We start from the raw sequence: 17,909 nt of genomic DNA on the forward strand, positions 1-17,909 counted from the left end.
GAAATACAATGTAAAATTACATTAAAAAGAGAAAATACTATTTTCTTTGTGTTGTTTTCTGCAGTTTTTCTCGTACAAAATTTTATATTTTATAATTGGAGACTTACATGTCTTGTCATTCCATTGTTCTACAAGAGTGACATTGCAACTCAGTCATCATATCATATATATAAAATTACTGAAAAATAATAACTTCTGAAAACATGTTACTTACGGTCTGTTTCACTATATCCAATTATAAAACGTAGAAATATGAAATCTTATATAGTTTATTTTATTTTTTATTATATACGAGTTGGTTTATTTGTTTGAATGGGATAATCTCTGGGTCTACTTAAATAATTATTTTTGTGTTGGATAGTCCGTTTATCGAGGAAAGGTTTAGGTTATAAAACATTACACTACGATTAATAGGATCCAATCAATTTGACATATTTTAAATTATGTGTAAGATAATAATTAAACAGGCACTTCCTAATCGTCAAGTGTGAATCATCGATGATTATTGGCTACATAAATTAATAAAAAACATTTATTTAAAAAAGGAATGTAACGTATCATGCTTTAAACACACAACAGCCTTCTTTAACAAAGTCGGTCAATAAAACCAGTACCTACCTAAATAAAAAGAAAAATAAATAAACAAAAAAAAAAATACAAAAAGAGTGCGCATTTGAGTGACAGGGCGGCCATTTTGACACGACGCTATGACAGCCAGGGACCCCATCAACTAGATATATCCCTTATAGATACGTATAAATAAAAATATTATGAATAAATATTAAAGACGGATCGTCTCTTTGTTATTTTTGTGTATAAATTACTTTTTTGTATGAGTTTGTTTATTGGGGTATTTTTATTGAATTGAATATTGTTAGAATAAGAAAATAGAGCATTGTTTTTATTTTCAGCCATGATCGTCCCATTGCAGGGCAAAGGCCCCCCTACCCTCCTTCCACTCTTCTCTATGCAGAGCTTTCTGCGACCAATCCTTATCGTAGTGCCAAGTTCGTACCGTCTACGTTTTCTTCCGTGTCGTGGGTGCGTTTACAAACATGCAATTTCACATGCACGTGACACTCAAACCGAAACAATAATTTGTGGATCACGCAAAGAGTTGCTTCTTTCAGAGTGCGGGAATTGGACCCGCTGTACGTTGCACGGCAGTCGGTTTTCCAGCCATCGCACCAACTGGACAATCTATGTGTATGAGTGTCCTCTACATACGAGGACTGGTCATCATTTCCATGTTTCACAGAAAGAAAGGATAGGACATTTTTAAGATTTAGTTTACCACAGAGCGTTGCTACCCGATCTAAGAAATATGAACTTCCATATTCGGCTCTAACAACACCCACGAGAAGAATAGAGTCATAACAAATGTATTCTACGCTGCCATCTACCATTCTGCACTAGAAACTAATACCAAGAACATCAACATTACACCGAAGACAACGTAAAATCATCTCTATCCAAACCTACATAAGGTAGCAAATCGCGTAAAAGAACTGATTCTCTCACTGAATTTCGCGACCAATGCATAATAAGCTCACGTACTGATATTAAATTATTTGGTGTCGAACAAAAAAACATATTACAAATCAATTTATATGTATTTAAAATTCTGAACACGAATGTCCCAGTTATATGTATAAGTATATGTATGTATGTTAGTATGTTAAGACTTAAGAGGTATTTCGACTGCCTCCTTGGTTGCGTGGCTGAAAATGTGTCTACTGAGTAATGGGTATCGAATTTCTAGGTCGAATAAAGTACTGTTAGATATTATATACTTACTGCACGGTTGGCGCGGTAGCTGGGTAACTGGTTGCCGTGCAAGGTGTAGCAGTTTCGATTTTCGTACGGAACAACTCTTAAATTGTCCGCTTGTTTGGACTTTTGTTCGATGGTTTGAAAGTCAAAGTCAAAATCATTTATTTCAATTAGACCAGGAAGGCACTTTTTAACGTCAAACCAAATATTTAAATTTATCAGTCTGTCAGTCACAGTCCTCTATTTTCTTGTTCCAAAGAGTAGATTCCTAGGCTCATAGAACTCCCTAATATAACATAGCATATAATATATAACATAGGATTTATGTGCATCGTACTCATTCAAAACATTAAGTTACTCGTATTTTAGAGGGATATATATCGAGATCATTGCTTCAGATTTATCGAGAAGATTAACTAAATAAGAGATACTTCAACAACCAGAATAACCGTCAAATCCCATCTTAACAGTCAGACATCGAACCCACACACCGTTATAAAAGTGTTATTACATAATAATAATATTCTCACGTGCCCTTTACAGCCCTAATGGAAGCAATCCATTTACGTCGGCCCACCAATCAAACTAAAAATCACATTTTCCTTCCAAAATCTGTACGATATGTGTTGGAGTTTGGTGTAAATTTTTATTTGTTGATACATTCACTCTTATATGCTAAAGGGTGAGAGAAGTCTGTGTTTAATATTACATTGCTTTAGTGTCATTTAACCCATTAAAAAAACAGGTTAAGCATGATTTCCCAAGATATGTAGGTATGTTACGAAGATGTAATAGCTAAGCTGTGAAACTATGTGACCGTTTGCATTGATACTGAGCTATGTAGCGGTGGGAGGAAAATGCGTAACGATAGTAGGGAAGCCATCCATAGCACACAACCATAGCACGCATCTATAGCACGCATCTATAGCACGCATCTTTCAATTTTTCAATTAAATTATAGTTTTATTACCCAATGACTAACCCGTTTATCGACACTAAAACCTTGCCCAGCAGTCGCACTCATAGCTGCTTAACAATCAAGGCATTCTCCTAAAATTGTCATTATTCCCCTTCGTCTTCATCCATATATCATACTATTTAAATATACAATTTATTAAAAAAAAAATACTCCATATTACGTGTTTTTCTTCATAACAATATATTTTTTATAACAGTAACCGAAATGTAACGTAACAATTAGCGAGCGTGGCACAATGGTACGACACACGCGTAAATTAAAACAGTCAGTCTCGTACAGCACGCTCCGAGGATATGTATGTATGTGTAGCTTGGGAAGGATGGTGGGGCTATGAGAGTAGCGATATTGTATTTTGAAAACGTTGTATTTATGAGATTATACAGTATTAACTTATAGGACGAAAGCGGTAATAATGATGACGTTATATTTAAAGTGCCATGATTTATGATTTAATTCATATCTTTTTAATTCATTTTATTGGTTTACTAATAATGAAGAAAAGCTGTAGACTACCTAGCGGATTTACCGGGACTCCAGCTTAAAAAGCAGGAGTAGAAATGGGGTGGTTTTTAGTCAGTAAGAGTCTGATACTCCCTATTGCCTTCCCTAAGGCGTGAGAAGTCATTGGATAATTTCCTCCCTCAAAAATAATCTAATGATTAAAATCAGTTAATTACGCTAGACCTGCCGCGTCTCTTGCAACAAAAATACAAATACAAAAATAAATATTATGATAATTAAAATTCTATCTATAAAAGATTACATAAAATACTATAGTGAAATTTGATGCACAATATAAATTTATTAATCTTTACTTCTCAACTGCAATAAAAAAAGGAGATAATTAAAACTCGCCAATCCCGTGGCCCCACGTACGCAAGTGGGTCGGCGTTCGTGGAATGCAATAAGACCGCTGGGTTACGTCGTCGACGCCTGAAAAACTCAAGTGTCTTCTATAGTATTGTAATGTCGTTTATATAACCCCCGTTTTCAGTTATACTAAATTTACGGCCAAGTTTCAGTTGTAAACGTTGTGTATTGTAATTTAGGGTATATTCGAATTTGTATTCTGTTTTTCAACACTTTAAGTCTTTGACTGCTAATAGAAAACTATTGAAGGCAAATCCTCTGCTAACGTCGGTCACCGGTGATAATGATAAATGATATTTATTTTGCAAATAGGTTATAAAATAACACTTTTACACGTCAATCTCTTAAATAACTAGATGTCGGCATTTCCTATCCGACTACTCTGAGAAGAAATGCCGATAAAAAATGGTCAGAAGTGCTGTGATTGTCAATTAACACATAACTAGCCTTCAACGTTCTGCGCACTGCCTATCTGGTTACCGGGGCTCCGGCTCGAAAAGCAGGAGTAGGAACGTGGCGGTTTTTTGTCAGTAAGAGTCTGACACTCCCTCTCGCCTTGCTCAAGACGGGAAAAGTTACTGGATGATTTTTCATCCTGGAAAAATAGCCTTGAACATTTACTTACTTAATAATTTAATAACTTCTCGATCTTAGGAAATTGCTACAAATTTAGTTTGTAAACGCACTCTGGATACGAGAATAAAATCCTAGTGTAGAGCAACGATTTCTAAAAAAAGAAAAACATATATTATTAAATTGAAATTGCTCACTGAAAACCATTAAATTAATACCCCAAAAACAAGTTTGCAAGCCTTAACGCAGCACACAATATATTATTCACAAAGCAAGCACAAAATATTAAACAACAATAAATTTTGCTAATGTGCTATGTAAAACAAGACCCTTCATATAAATTACTTCATAAAGTTAAATCCATCGCTGCACCTGTTAAATGACTCGTTAAGTTCCACCATTGTAAAACAGCAATGGATAATTGGCTGTGGAAATGTGTAATATGTTAAACATTTTCTGTTATAAATTCAGGTTGCAACGCTGTTCGCTGTTGGTGTGTGATGTATTTTGGTAATTTATTTGTTAAGTTAATTTGGTCGAATAGGGTCTATTGCTGGATGATTAACGCATCGAATTAGTACATTGTATTAATGGCATATACATCAAATTAGTGTATTATAATTTAGTTATCTTACTTTAAATAGACTTTAAGTATAAATATTGCCATCACATTGTCAGTCTGTAATTTTTTCCACTGTTGAGAAGCCATCTTTTCTGCCACGGAGATTTTCTAGGTAGAGAGAAAACTCATCCAATACATCGTAGACGGATAACAATTTAAATCAATAAAATCTAAAACTTTAAATTAATGTTTAAACTAGGCCATTTAAATAAACTAATATAAAATCCTAATACTTCGATTACAATATTTAAATTTTCAAACAAATCTTTGCAAAGACTGTTATTTTTAAATAATTTAAAAAGAAACAGATTTCAGGGGTGGTTGTAAAGCTAAGGGTTGTTTTCATCCCCTTTTCAGCCCTGAAACGGGTTGATATTTATGTTTTTTAAATCGGTCGGTAATCGTTTTCTTGGGTAGTTAAAAACCGTTTAGTTTTGTGAAGACGATTTCCAAAAGTATTTTTTAAAACTAAAGCGTCTGAAATTTCAGTTAACTTGGTGAATATTTACATATTTTATTTTGATCGTAATGATGATTAAATTGGAAAGTTTTAGGGTCCATAATTATCTTTGGTATCTATTCTTATCATGAAAAAATAAGTAATAAGTAATAATTATGAGACAGCCAGGCTTCTGCACGAATGGGTCGGCTCAACCGGTGTGATACCACGGCCACGCAGAAAGCCGACGTGAAACAACTTGCTTGCGTTGTTTTTCGTTGTTTGAGTAATGTTACCGGAGACCCAATTACCTCCCTTCCCAATTCCTGATTCCTCAACAACCCTTAAATTCCTAACCCCCAAAAGGTAGGCAACGCACTTGTAACGCCTCTGGTGTTTTGGGTGTCCATGGGCGGCAACGATTGCTTACCATCAGGTGATTCGTCTGCTCGTTTACCGGCTTATACCATAAATAATGATTAAATGAATACATTTAAGTCTGAGTAGTTAAATCTGCAAACACTCATTATTATTATCAGATTGTAAACGTTTTACATTTGAGAAAAGGCTTCTTCTCACACGGAGAAAGAATGATTAATTACCACACGCTACCGTGATGTACAATTACTGGTACAGGCTTCTTCATGAAGGTAAACCTTCATCTTATCTCAGTAAACAAACTTAGAATGTACATATAATTTAGAATAAAGTCACATTGCCACTTGCTAGATTTCCATCCAGCATCCTTATGCTAGAGAACCGTGACCTCTTACATGCCGGCTATTTTTGATTATTATTATGGGGTGAAAACCATCCAATGAGTCTCTGAGAGGGAGCGTCAGACTCTTACTGACTGAAAACCACCCCGTTCCTATTCCTGCTTTTTGAGCCGGCAAATCCTCTATGTAATCCGCAGCACCGGGTCAGGCATCAGCCCTACTGGGCCCCACTTATGGTCGGGCTACTATGATACCTAATGAAACGGAGACCGCATTCAAAATAAATTCCAATCAAAAGAATCGTAAAAAGAAAAAAAAATACTGCAACATTTTACATAAATAAAACCTTCAAACGAAACCACTACAACCTGCACAGTATTAATTAATTTCTTTTCAATCCAACATCGTTCTAAGCGCAAATTCTCCAAGCTTTAGCAAAATAAGGATTAAAAAATTCTTTCTCGTTTCCTCTTAGTGAAATAGAGAGGGATAGGGAATACTTGATTCGCCCGCCCGTGACATACCACAAACCAGGTGTATGGGTCGATTTGACCGCAAACTAGGTACTTAGTGCATGCTTGGGTAAAGGTATATTATGTAATTGTGGTACGACATGAGTAGTTTACTGAATGCTAATTAAATGAATCGCTGAAGCCGTTATTAATCGGTGATTTTGCAACGTTTTACTCGTAGTAGTAAATGCTACGAATTCGTAGTCATTTTGCTACGGCGTAGCGAATTCGTAACCGATGCTATGTTTGATTTGCATGTTTAATTTTTTACCTGCATATGTTTTATATTGGTTGCCTAGGATAGATAACACAGACTACTACTGCATATAAAAATATAACAAACTGTCTATGCAATGCAATATTACGCGTACATTTCCCAAATTTCAACCAATTCCTTGACAACACAAACGCAACTTAAGATGCGGTTAAACTCTAAAGTTACCAATTACCATTGATATCTCACCTCCAAGCAATAATTGTCGATCAATGTACAGAACCAAACACAAGGTGTTTCAAGTAGTTTCTATTCCAATCTCAATCCGATGCAGGCGGAACCCTAAACGTCTCAATACCTCTGAATTCTAAGCCTTGTTAGCACTTACGACCACAATGGAACTATGCAAATATCGACCTTAAGTTGACTAGTTAGAGGTGTTTGTCGATTGTGGCTGGCGGTGTGCGAACTGATTGAGTATTTGGAGATGACTTACAGACAAACAGTTTGATTGTATCCACGAACATGCCTACATTACCTCGGTCGGAGTGGTTTGTGTTTGGATTGAAGTAAATGTTCCGGTTTCGGGGTAAACAGTGATATTATTGTTATTGGATGATGTGTTGAAATGGTGTCAGTAGGGAATGCTGTGTACTTATTAAGTAGGTAAGTGGTTTTTGTTTTATTTTATATTTATTTCTATTAAGTTGTGAGTAAATATCTTAGCGATCACATCCTAAATGAGGGTCAAACAAAATTTATTTATCAAAATCGTAGATTTCAAGAAAAAAAAAAAATTAAGATAATGAAAGAAAATCTTCAAAAAAGAAGTTTATTTTCCAAACGATATGGTTTTGACTGTACAATAGGTGCAGTGGCTGGGCAACCGGCTACCGTGTAACGTGTAACGAGTTTGATTCCCGCACGGAGCAACTCTTTGTGTGATCCATAGAACATTGTTTCGAGTCTGCTTGTGACGTGTATGTGAACTTGTATGTTCGTAAATGCACCCACGATACAGGAGAAAATCCTAGCAGTTATTTTGAAAAAGAAATCTCTATGCATATAAAGTTAGATAAAAATTAAACCTACAGAAAGTTAACAAAAATGCTAATACAAAATATCCGCATGCATACCCTTTACTGCGACTCGAGCTTACATAGTAAAATTCCTGAAACCGATCTTCAAGTTATTTCTAGATTGCATGAAGAAATTCCTCCAGCATATATCGGATATCGATAAACATGAAAATAGTTAAGTTTAAGCTCGACAAGAAGCCTTATAATGTTCTTAAGCTAAAGTTCATAATGTTGGCATACAGGCATTTTCTATAATATGCGGGCTATTTCAATTTCTAAAGTATCTAAGTAGGTATGTGCCGCATAACGTTGAGTGCAGTCTTAGAGTGGGGGGAGTTATAAGCTGAGGCGAGTAGTGATTAGGACTTAGTGGGGATTATGAAATACAGGGTAAGTGGGGGGAGGAGGTGAGTATAGTAGAGTATGGAGCGATTTGTTCACTACTAAATAATCAAACCAATTATAGAAGCTTCGCTTCTTTTTTTATACGGCGACGGTGGCAAAAATGCAGACGTTTCACCTGATGGTAAGTGGTTACCGTGCTTTTATGCACGCTTACGACACTTGGGTTGCTGTTTTACTGTTAACTTTGTCAATTTAAAACCAAACTTGAAAATGAATGGCGTTTTTTCTTTCGATTTAAACTAAAACATTACATTTAACTAATAATTGTATGAAATATTATAAAAGTATAAAGTAATATGACAATATAATATGATATAAACATTTTAGGTTGCTTTTTCAGATCATGTAATGCAAATGGCGCACTACCTATATAATATAAAATTGGACTTATAACTAGCGAAATTGGGTTTTAGTACCTGTAAAGTGCACTTTTACCTGTGTAGAGGTGCTTTTGAAGACAACTTCAAGTTATAAAAGGTGCGAACTTATATTCTGTTATATAAACCCGCCTCACACTTCAAACTTAATCCGCCTCCCAAGCTACACATATCTGGAATTTAAGCCGTCACACTCAAGTATTTGTGTTCAGCTTAACTAGAGGACTGAACACTGAACACTGAATACTGCAGTCGACTCTCAAAGGCTGGTTCATTTAGTCAAAGAAACCATCTTATTGTGGAACTGGGAATTTATTTGTGTATATGTATGTATATGTGTATGTATGTATGGCTTGTTAGATGAGAATTTGTGTTACTGAATATCATTTTCATAGTAATTGTCTTTGTAAGAAAATGGGGTTTGAGTTATTCTTTTTTTGGAATGTTTTTATAATATATTTTTAGGGTTATGATTGCTGCGGACTATTTAATGGGTTACCGGGGCTCCGTGTCAAAGAGAAGGAGTAGGAACGGGGTGGTTTTTAGTCGGTAAGAGTTTGACACTCCATGTCACCTTATCATTGCCGAGAGAAGTCATTGAATGATTTTCCCCGCTCAAAAAGATTATGAGAAACTCTATTTTACTGAGAACGTCCATAATTTACTACTGGCACATGACGACATGGGCTCTTAATAACGTAAAATCAAGAAAAAAAAACAATAAACACAGATCTGTTTACTCCCTAGAGAAAAACACTCTTAAAGTAATACACATTAGAATTAAAACCAAACCCATTATGATTAAGTAATATGGATTTTATTACAGGTAACTAAGGTATTATTTTACTAGATGAGTACCCGAAATTCATTTGTAAAGATGCCTTTGTAGTCCTTTGGGAAATCAAGTCTGAGCAAGGATTTGGACAAGGCATTTAATCTAAATACGATTTAGGTACGATACTGAAGCTGAATCAAGCCCTTTTTTCAGTATTATTTTGTAGAAAGAAACTTGATTTGCTTAGTCTTTTCGCTATATTTTATTATCTTTATTGTTTTCGAGTTACGAGTTAAGTGGCTCGATGATTTATGTATTTGTATTCTTTTGTTATTTTAGAAGAACAGGTTCATTATAGAAAATTAAAGGGATGATTTTTTGTCTATCTCAGGTTGATAATTATTTTTTTATGAAGAAAAGATTTGTTTATTTCTTAAGGTTATTAATTAATTCAATTCAAATATTCACCTTACCAACGGCAAGTACCAATGTGACCTTTTTAAAGTTATATGTATTTTCTAAGATTATTTAGACACCCCTGACAAACCACTGGAAACCTGGACTTATAATTTCTGATTATATGTTTGAAATCACCAATCCATATTGAGCAAGCGTGGTAATTAGTGGCTTTGGTCAGCAGTGGCCATTAATAGGCTGTTGTTGATATTAATACTCTCAGTTTGAACAAAGTCAGGATTTAGTTATTGGTCAACTAGTCGTTTTATTTTTTCATTTATTAGAAGAATTACACTAGTTTCCACGAACTATTTACTCTATTATTAGAACTTGAGACGGGATATTTACCATGTTTATTTATGTCGATGAGTTTCCGATATTTCGGCACTGTTGCAAGCGCCATGATCTCGGATGAACTGGAGTCTGCTCTTAAACATCCACCCGCATTTACTCCAGTTCTCTCACTCATCGACATAAATAAACATGGTAAATATCCCATCTCAAGTTCTAATAATAGTGTTAGTGACCATGTCAGTTTAAAAACTTATAACTATTTACTCATCCAGTAAAATTATCCGAATATGTAGCTTAACTAGAATATACATACTACTACAAACTCATTAAATTCTCTAACACAGAACAAAAGGAAATAGAAATGTCTGAAAACTGAAAATTGTAACAGTGACTTAATGTTATTTGCGTGCCAAGTTTACAGGAGATTTTCATGAAAATTCAGTAAAGTTTCTTTCCGAAGGTCATTTAAGTAATGAAAGCAAACTTCATGAGAACACATTAAAGAGATCGAAATAACTGAAAGATTAATAGAGGACCTCGTTTTTGATCAATGCTTTTGAACTGGGATTTGATTAGATTAGATTTCAGGGAAGGCTAGTTGAAGTTGTAGTTTCAGTGTTTGTAAAAGTTTGTACACAATTACTATAGTTGTAGATTCCTATGTAATAGGGGGTGAGCCTATTCCAGACTCCGTGCTACTACTGATACATTTTCGAAAAGTCGAAAAAAAACCCACAAAATTTTGTCTGACCCGGGAATCGAATTCGAGATCCCTTGTCCGGCAGTCGCACTTCAGCCAGTCCAGTATTGCAGTCGAAGAACAGCAAGTATAAAATAATTGTAGGAAATGGTATGTAATGACGTATGGTTTACATATTATTACCGTATGTATAATTCTAATTCTATTATATAATATAAAACATGATGTCATATAATATTAAAGTACGCATGGCGCTTGCAACAGTGCCGAAATATCGGAAACTCATAGACATAAATAAACATGGTAAATATCCCGTCTTAAGTTCTAATATTAGTGTTAGTGACCATGTCAGTTTAAAAACTTATAATATTAAACTGTTAAAAAAGCTTCTAACTGAACACATTACTCAAACCATGCCACCATGAATCACCTAAATCAGAACAGCCCGACATCTAGATAAAGGGTTGCAGACTATTATTTTCCAGGAAATTAAATAAAAAAACAAAACAACAATAATCCCGGGGAAACCATCTGGCTACTATGTGACATGTAGGTACATAAATTTCAGCAAAAAGGTTCAATGTCAGAGTTCCTGAGTTATGACACCAGAGGTCGCTGGCGGTTGCGCCCGTTATTTATGATAGGTACATTATATTAGTACCTAGGTTTGCGAGGGTAGGCGAGAAATGTGTTAGGTTTTTACTTATTATATTTATTTTTATTATTTTCCTTGAAAATGTGAAATGTGTTCGGATTTCTTTGCCCTCTTTTAAGTATTCTAATAGCTTAGTAATATATATGATATTGAATATATCTATCTCTTTATATAAAAATCAATTGCTGTTCGTTAGTCTCGCCAAAACTCGAGAACGGCTGGACTGATTTGACAAATTTTTATGGCATTTTCGAAGTAAAATGACCATTATTAGCCCAGAGTCAGTAAGTTCGGGGGCGTCTAGTTCCTATGCCTCTGAAAGCACGTAAGGTCTTCTCTCTGATCGTGTCGGTCTGTTGTCCACCATCCATCGACTTCAGAGAGTGAGGGAACAGAGAGTGCATCTGTGGTTGAATACACACTTGTGCACTATAATACCTTCTGCGTAGTGGGCTAGTAAGACTGATAAGCTACCGAGATTGAAATCGATCAGAGAGACTTTATAAAACTTAGCTTTAATATAGTTTTACAACCAATCTTACTACAAAAACTCGATAAACATTTGTCATTGCAAAAACGTTTTACAACCAAAACAAACAGTTTTACAGTCAAAACTTTGACTCGCTAGAGAAAAATAATAAAAAGTTATTTCGAAACTAAAAATCTAGATCTCGAAAGTATTGTTTGGGGAATGTGAGCTATGCAAGCGAACCGACGCAAGCGGTGCAAGCGATGCGAGCGAAAGAAGCGAAGCTAGCGAACTGACTTTGTCCTCGAAGTAAATCGAGTTAGGGGAAAAGTTTGATTTCTCGCGTTTCTGGTTCGATTCATTTGGGAATTAGGGAGGATCCTAATAAATAGTTTATTGGCTTATAGATCTGTGATGAAACTGTGGTGGAACAATTTAAAAGTTATTTACTTGGTCGATGTTGTAGTGAATATAACTTCATCTATCTATAGTAGTTAATGCAACTGATTAGAATTCAATTTTGTGTTTGATCTACGAGAGGACTGAATGTAATTTTATATTAAACTCTTTATATAACTTTTTGTTTATATCGTGGTTCTTGGTAAATTTGTATTAGTCCTTATTTCACATAAGATAGCATTTTTTTGAGATGTGAAAATCATTCAATGTCTTCTCCCGCTTTGGGCGAGGCGAGAGGGAGTGTCAGACTCTTACTTACTAAAAAACCATTCCGTTCCTACTCCTACTTTATGAGCTAGAGCCCCGGTAAACCCGTTATGTAGTCTGAACGAAAGATAGCATAGGTTATAATTACCTCCAGTAAATAACATAAAACATATCTAGTACACACAAAAAAAGTTAAATATTTCACGTAGGAAAAAATCTTAATTAAAAAATACATATATAAAAATATAGAAATACCAAACAAACTCTTAATATCCTAAAATAGTTGGCAACATTATTACTCTAAATGGTAGAAACACAGGGTGTTGGAAACTGTGCGATCATTTCCTGCCTCCCCCGGTCGGATTTAGCGGTATTTCTAAATGTTTAATATAAAAGTTTTGTGTTTATTCTAGTTTTAGTGTCAGGCGCCATTTTGGAAAATTTAAAATAAACGTGTTTCCTTAACGGAGTGAAAACTTGGTGTTATGTTGTTGTTGCTGTTCTTGTTAGAACTGATTTAAAGTTTATATGGAAGAAGCTTTTTGTTTTACTTTTGTAAATGAAAAATGACGCAATATTGTTTATGTCGTTTCACTAAGAGATACGTGGTTATAAAAATTATATTATAATTTGCTCCTACTGCTTATGAATAAGATAATTTAAAAAATCCATCAAAACCTAAGAAAAATAAAAATACTTTTGGGTAAAATGTAGTGCCCGGTATAAATGTGGGAGAGCCAAGTTTCAGCACGAATGGGCTGGTTCGTCGGAGTGATACCACGGCTTCACAGAAAATCGACGTGAAACAACGCACTTGTAACGCCTCTGGTGTTTCGGATATCCATAGGCGGCCGCGATAGCTTGCCATCAAGCGATCTGTCTGCACGTTTACCGGCTTATAACATAAAAAAACCTTCGGAAATTGTCACTTTTCACACATTCCATAAAAAAGATGTTTTTGATTGGCTTATTCTTCAAAAAAATCTTCGGAAATCGTCACTTTCCATAAAAAGTCTAGATTTTTTTCTCACCAACTTCCTTATTGTTCCTTTTATGTACAATATCACTTGCTTCAGTACATTCTGATGTGACATTATTCTGATTTGTGTTCGTTAATATTGTGCTAAATGTGTTTCGGTATGATATGAGTGACAGTTACTTTTTATCATGGCCTTACAAGCTTATTGTTATTTTAGGATACAGAGAAATGAAATCCAATTTCAGCCAATATTGTCACCTTTTTTTGGGTCTTAAACTTCTTTTATGGGGAATGGATACAACATACACACTTAAATAAGTCATTTAAGTGTGTTTATTGTGTGGTTATGAGATTGGGTTTAGGTTTTAGTATATTGTTTTACATTTAGTATAGTTTCTACATAATTGATCATTATTATGTCAGATTAAAAGAGCGTATAGCTTTTTAAAAGGGTTGCAATGTACCTGTGTTTTTTTGACGGAGGGAAACCTTCATAAGGCGCTTAGCTTTCTGAAGACAAAAGACTAGGGAGTGTGGGATTTTTGCTACACTAAAAACACCCCGGTGGCCACCCTCAGCACATGTAAGAGGCATCGGAACCTCGTGAGTTCTCTGGTATTGCAGATTTCCTTGGGCGGTGTTGATCACTTAGCATCAGGTGATTTGTCTACTCGTTTGCCTCCTATTCCATAAAAATATTTTTTACAAAATCCTAGTGAGTTAATTCACGAAAAATTTAGAGACATTCAAGAAAGAAATGCAATATGATGATATAATATCGTGCGCACTTACCTTAATTTTCACTACCTCACACCAAAATACAAAACACGCACACACACACAAACATAAAACTTTACAATCACTTTCCTTCTAACCCTAAAACGCCACCTATACGGAGCAAAGTGTACATAGACAAATTACCCGCGTACCATGCTCGCGATTAGAGCGCGAAGAGGCAACTCCTATTAACCCTCACACGAAGTTTGAGCGTAACGTTTGCTAAAAACTTCACTCATTAACAACCGTCGCCGAGTATTTCTAACGTTTGGTTGATGCGCGATTTGTGGAGCGGTTGCAGTGATGAGCGGTAGCGATTTTTTGGACTGTCAGTGGTTAATGTAAAATTTTATCGTTTGGATCTAGGAAAGATTTTGAGTTTCGTTATTTAAAAATTCTTACAAAGTCATTTAACATGATGTACGCCTTAATCATAACCTAATTTATAAATTACGTAATATAATACACACTTTTAAGATTTTCTTAAGATAGCTGGTTTCGCATAAGCATACGGGACTCAAAAACGAGGGGTAGGAACGGGGTGGTCTTTAGTCAAGAGTCTGACACTCCCTCTCGCCTCGCCCAAAGCAGGAGAAGTCATTGGATGATTTTCGCCAATAAAAAAGAAAAGAAAAGGGGATATGATTGCGTAGATAATATGTGGGTTTCTCAATAATAAAAGCTTCTAGTAGGTGTTGTCTGTTATAAATACTTCTTTCCGCTACCTCCCTCAATTTAACCCAGAAGAAAATTCAAAGCTTATTGAAATAAACTGGAAAATAAACATGGAGAATTACGAGAACGCTAATTGCATTCTAAGAGTATTTTATTTAATATTAACTTTGTACCAACGGAGCCGGCATTAAATGAACCTCTCATTCGATTATTTGAGACCACTTCAAAATTTAAATGAAAACATTTTCATTTAATTTATTTCATTTCAATATTGTTAGAAGTTTGTGTTTCCAGTTGTTGCATTCGGGAACAGTTTGTAACAAGATTTGATTGTAACAATTGTGATTTGTTATAAGGGCAGGTGTGTGCATAATGCATGCATGGGTAATCATGTTGATCATACTAATATTTCAAATACGAAAGTTTGTGTGTATGAGCTAGTAGGCTTATAGCATTTATAGCTGTGGTGAGCTTGTCTCATTAAAAAAAGTCAATAGGGATGATAATGCGGTATGAAAATTAAAAATCTATTTAGTTCGTCAGTTCGGTAATGAAAAAATGGACACGTATTTTTATATTTTGCCATATATGATAACGATATTTAGATTAAACGAATAAAAGTTTAGGAGTGGAAGCAAATTTGTCATGTCTACGTATAAAGCGTACCTTCAAATCAGTATAATATATCTTCGAAAGTATTCGTTTCCGTAGGAAAATATACGTGTCTAATGTTTTAAATAAATCTACAAGACGGACATTAAAATAAAAATTGGTGATCTACCCTATTCTTTCGAGTAAGATTGTACCATAACTAACTAAGTAATAAGTATAAATATTTATGCTAGTAGAGAATCAACATGTTATCTTTTGAATAAGTTATGCTGTTATATATTGTAATAATTTTTGGTTAGAGCATATTTGAATTTATTATGAAACCTAGTATCCTACCGGAGCTAACGTTCGCTTTTCATATTTCACAAGGAACTTGTAGCTATTTGTTATAATTTTGTGTAAGCTTATTTTAACATTTAGTTTACCATACATAATAATTAGGTATGTTTTTGTAAATATAATATCTTTATCGTACCGTTGCAGTTGAATTGGAGTAGATAGAGCTCTTTACTATATTTTCACATTAAAAACATAGCGTATTTTCAATTCAGTTTTATTTAGCTTGACCTGTATGTATATTTGGGACAAATTTAGTAATTGTCATTTAATCCCCTTCCTGATGGTTATTTGTCCATCAATCACGCTGAAACTACTGGACGGATTTTGATGAAATCATGTTTATTAGGTGATACTTTTTATCCCACAGGAACGTGGGTGAAACTGCTATCAGAAGCTAGTAGAAATAAAAAACCGAAAACTTTTCTAACATGCCAATTAAAACCTTATTCTTCTGGGGTAAGTTTCACGTTCCTTTGAGATAAAAAGTATCCAATCACGCAAGTCAGCTCATACGCGCTCTATATCATTCAACCAATCACCAGCGTGAACACACACAACTAACTATCTTCCATCCTAAATCTTTTAATTACCAAAAGAACAAACAAGAGCCACGTTCGTCACGCCATTAAAATCCAGGAGCGTCATTTGAAAACATAATTCTAACTACCGTCGCATCTTTGGTGTAATTTGTCACCAAGTTTTGCAACACCTGTCATGTTATCAGACTCAAGTCAACTCCCCCTCCCCCTCATAGGGGGAAGGGGGAAGGGGTATGGGGGATGGGGTAAGGGGGCTCTAACGACGCATTCTCGAGATATCCTTTTGTTATAATATGATTTATAATCTGTATTCCAGGTACAATTGTTTAAGGTGTACAGTTTTGTGTGATGTTTTCACCGCTGTGAGGTAGCTGTGGTGTGGCGTATAGGAATTTTATTGTGTGATGTTGATTAATTATTGTTCAAGTTGTGTGTTGATGTCTTTATTTTGGTGGGGAGGGATTTTGTTTGAGATGTGTTCCTGGTTTTCATGATTTATCGGTGATCTTCTTTTGGAAATAAAATTTTTGGATGGGTAATAATAACTCTCTGGTTGTTATCTCATTGCATATTTGATTATAAAACACTAGGTACTTGATATTAGGTGCTAGCATTGTGTGGGGCATTTGGTTATAAATGGTATGCGTTTTTTCTTTCTTATAATAGGATTTTTATAGTCGGTAAACCAGCAGATGGATCATCTGATCCGCCCATGAACACCCAAAACACCAGAGGCGTTACAAGTCCGTTGGTGGTCTTTTGGTAGTCAGGAATTTGAGGATACTTGGGGATTCGGGGATTGGGATGATAAGGAAAGGGGGGTAATTGGGCCTCCGGTAACCTCACTCACACAACGCAACACAATATATGCGTTGTTTCATGTCAATTTTCTGTTTTCATTGAGCCGGCCCATTAGTGCCGAAGCATAGCTCTCACACACTTAAATTAGTAACATTATTAACATTAAATTAGTACTATTTACGTACAAAAATATATTTCCACACATTACACATCCACCATCTATTTTTATACAAAACAAACGTAACGCGAATCCATCTTTAATGCTAAACCTCTTACAAACAAAGGCAGATTTAGTGAAACATGCTCAGTATATCCCATCCCTATTGTTCGTCGTTTAATCCAGGTACTAGTGATGTGCTCCCTTGGGCTGAGAGACAACAAACACTGAAGTAGCACTGACACAGTTGACACCAGCCTTCTAATGAGCCGGCCACTTACAACTGCAGTATATGTTGTATGTAAACGATATTAAACTCTGTTGCTTTGCTATTTGAGTTTATTTTTAAATGGTGTGGTATGCACTATGTTAAGTTCATATTTATATGGTGAAGGATATTAAGCTTTATTGTCTGGGAATTAGAGTTTGTTTTTAAATGGTGTGGAATGCACT

The 17,909-nt window shown here is 35.0% G+C and overlaps 1 protein-coding gene across 1 annotated transcript in view; it reads right to left on the reverse strand.

The window, feature by feature from the left end:
* Nucleotides 1–17,909, reverse strand: part of LOC118270235 (alpha-2Db adrenergic receptor) — a 432,810-nt gene that overhangs the window by 101,346 nt on the left and 313,555 nt on the right. The gene's annotated exons all lie outside the window — the stretch shown is intronic.

This window comes from Spodoptera frugiperda, chromosome 13, assembly GCF_023101765.2.
Source record: "Spodoptera frugiperda isolate SF20-4 chromosome 13, AGI-APGP_CSIRO_Sfru_2.0, whole genome shotgun sequence".
Lineage (NCBI taxonomy): Eukaryota > Metazoa > Arthropoda > Insecta > Lepidoptera > Noctuidae > Spodoptera > Spodoptera frugiperda.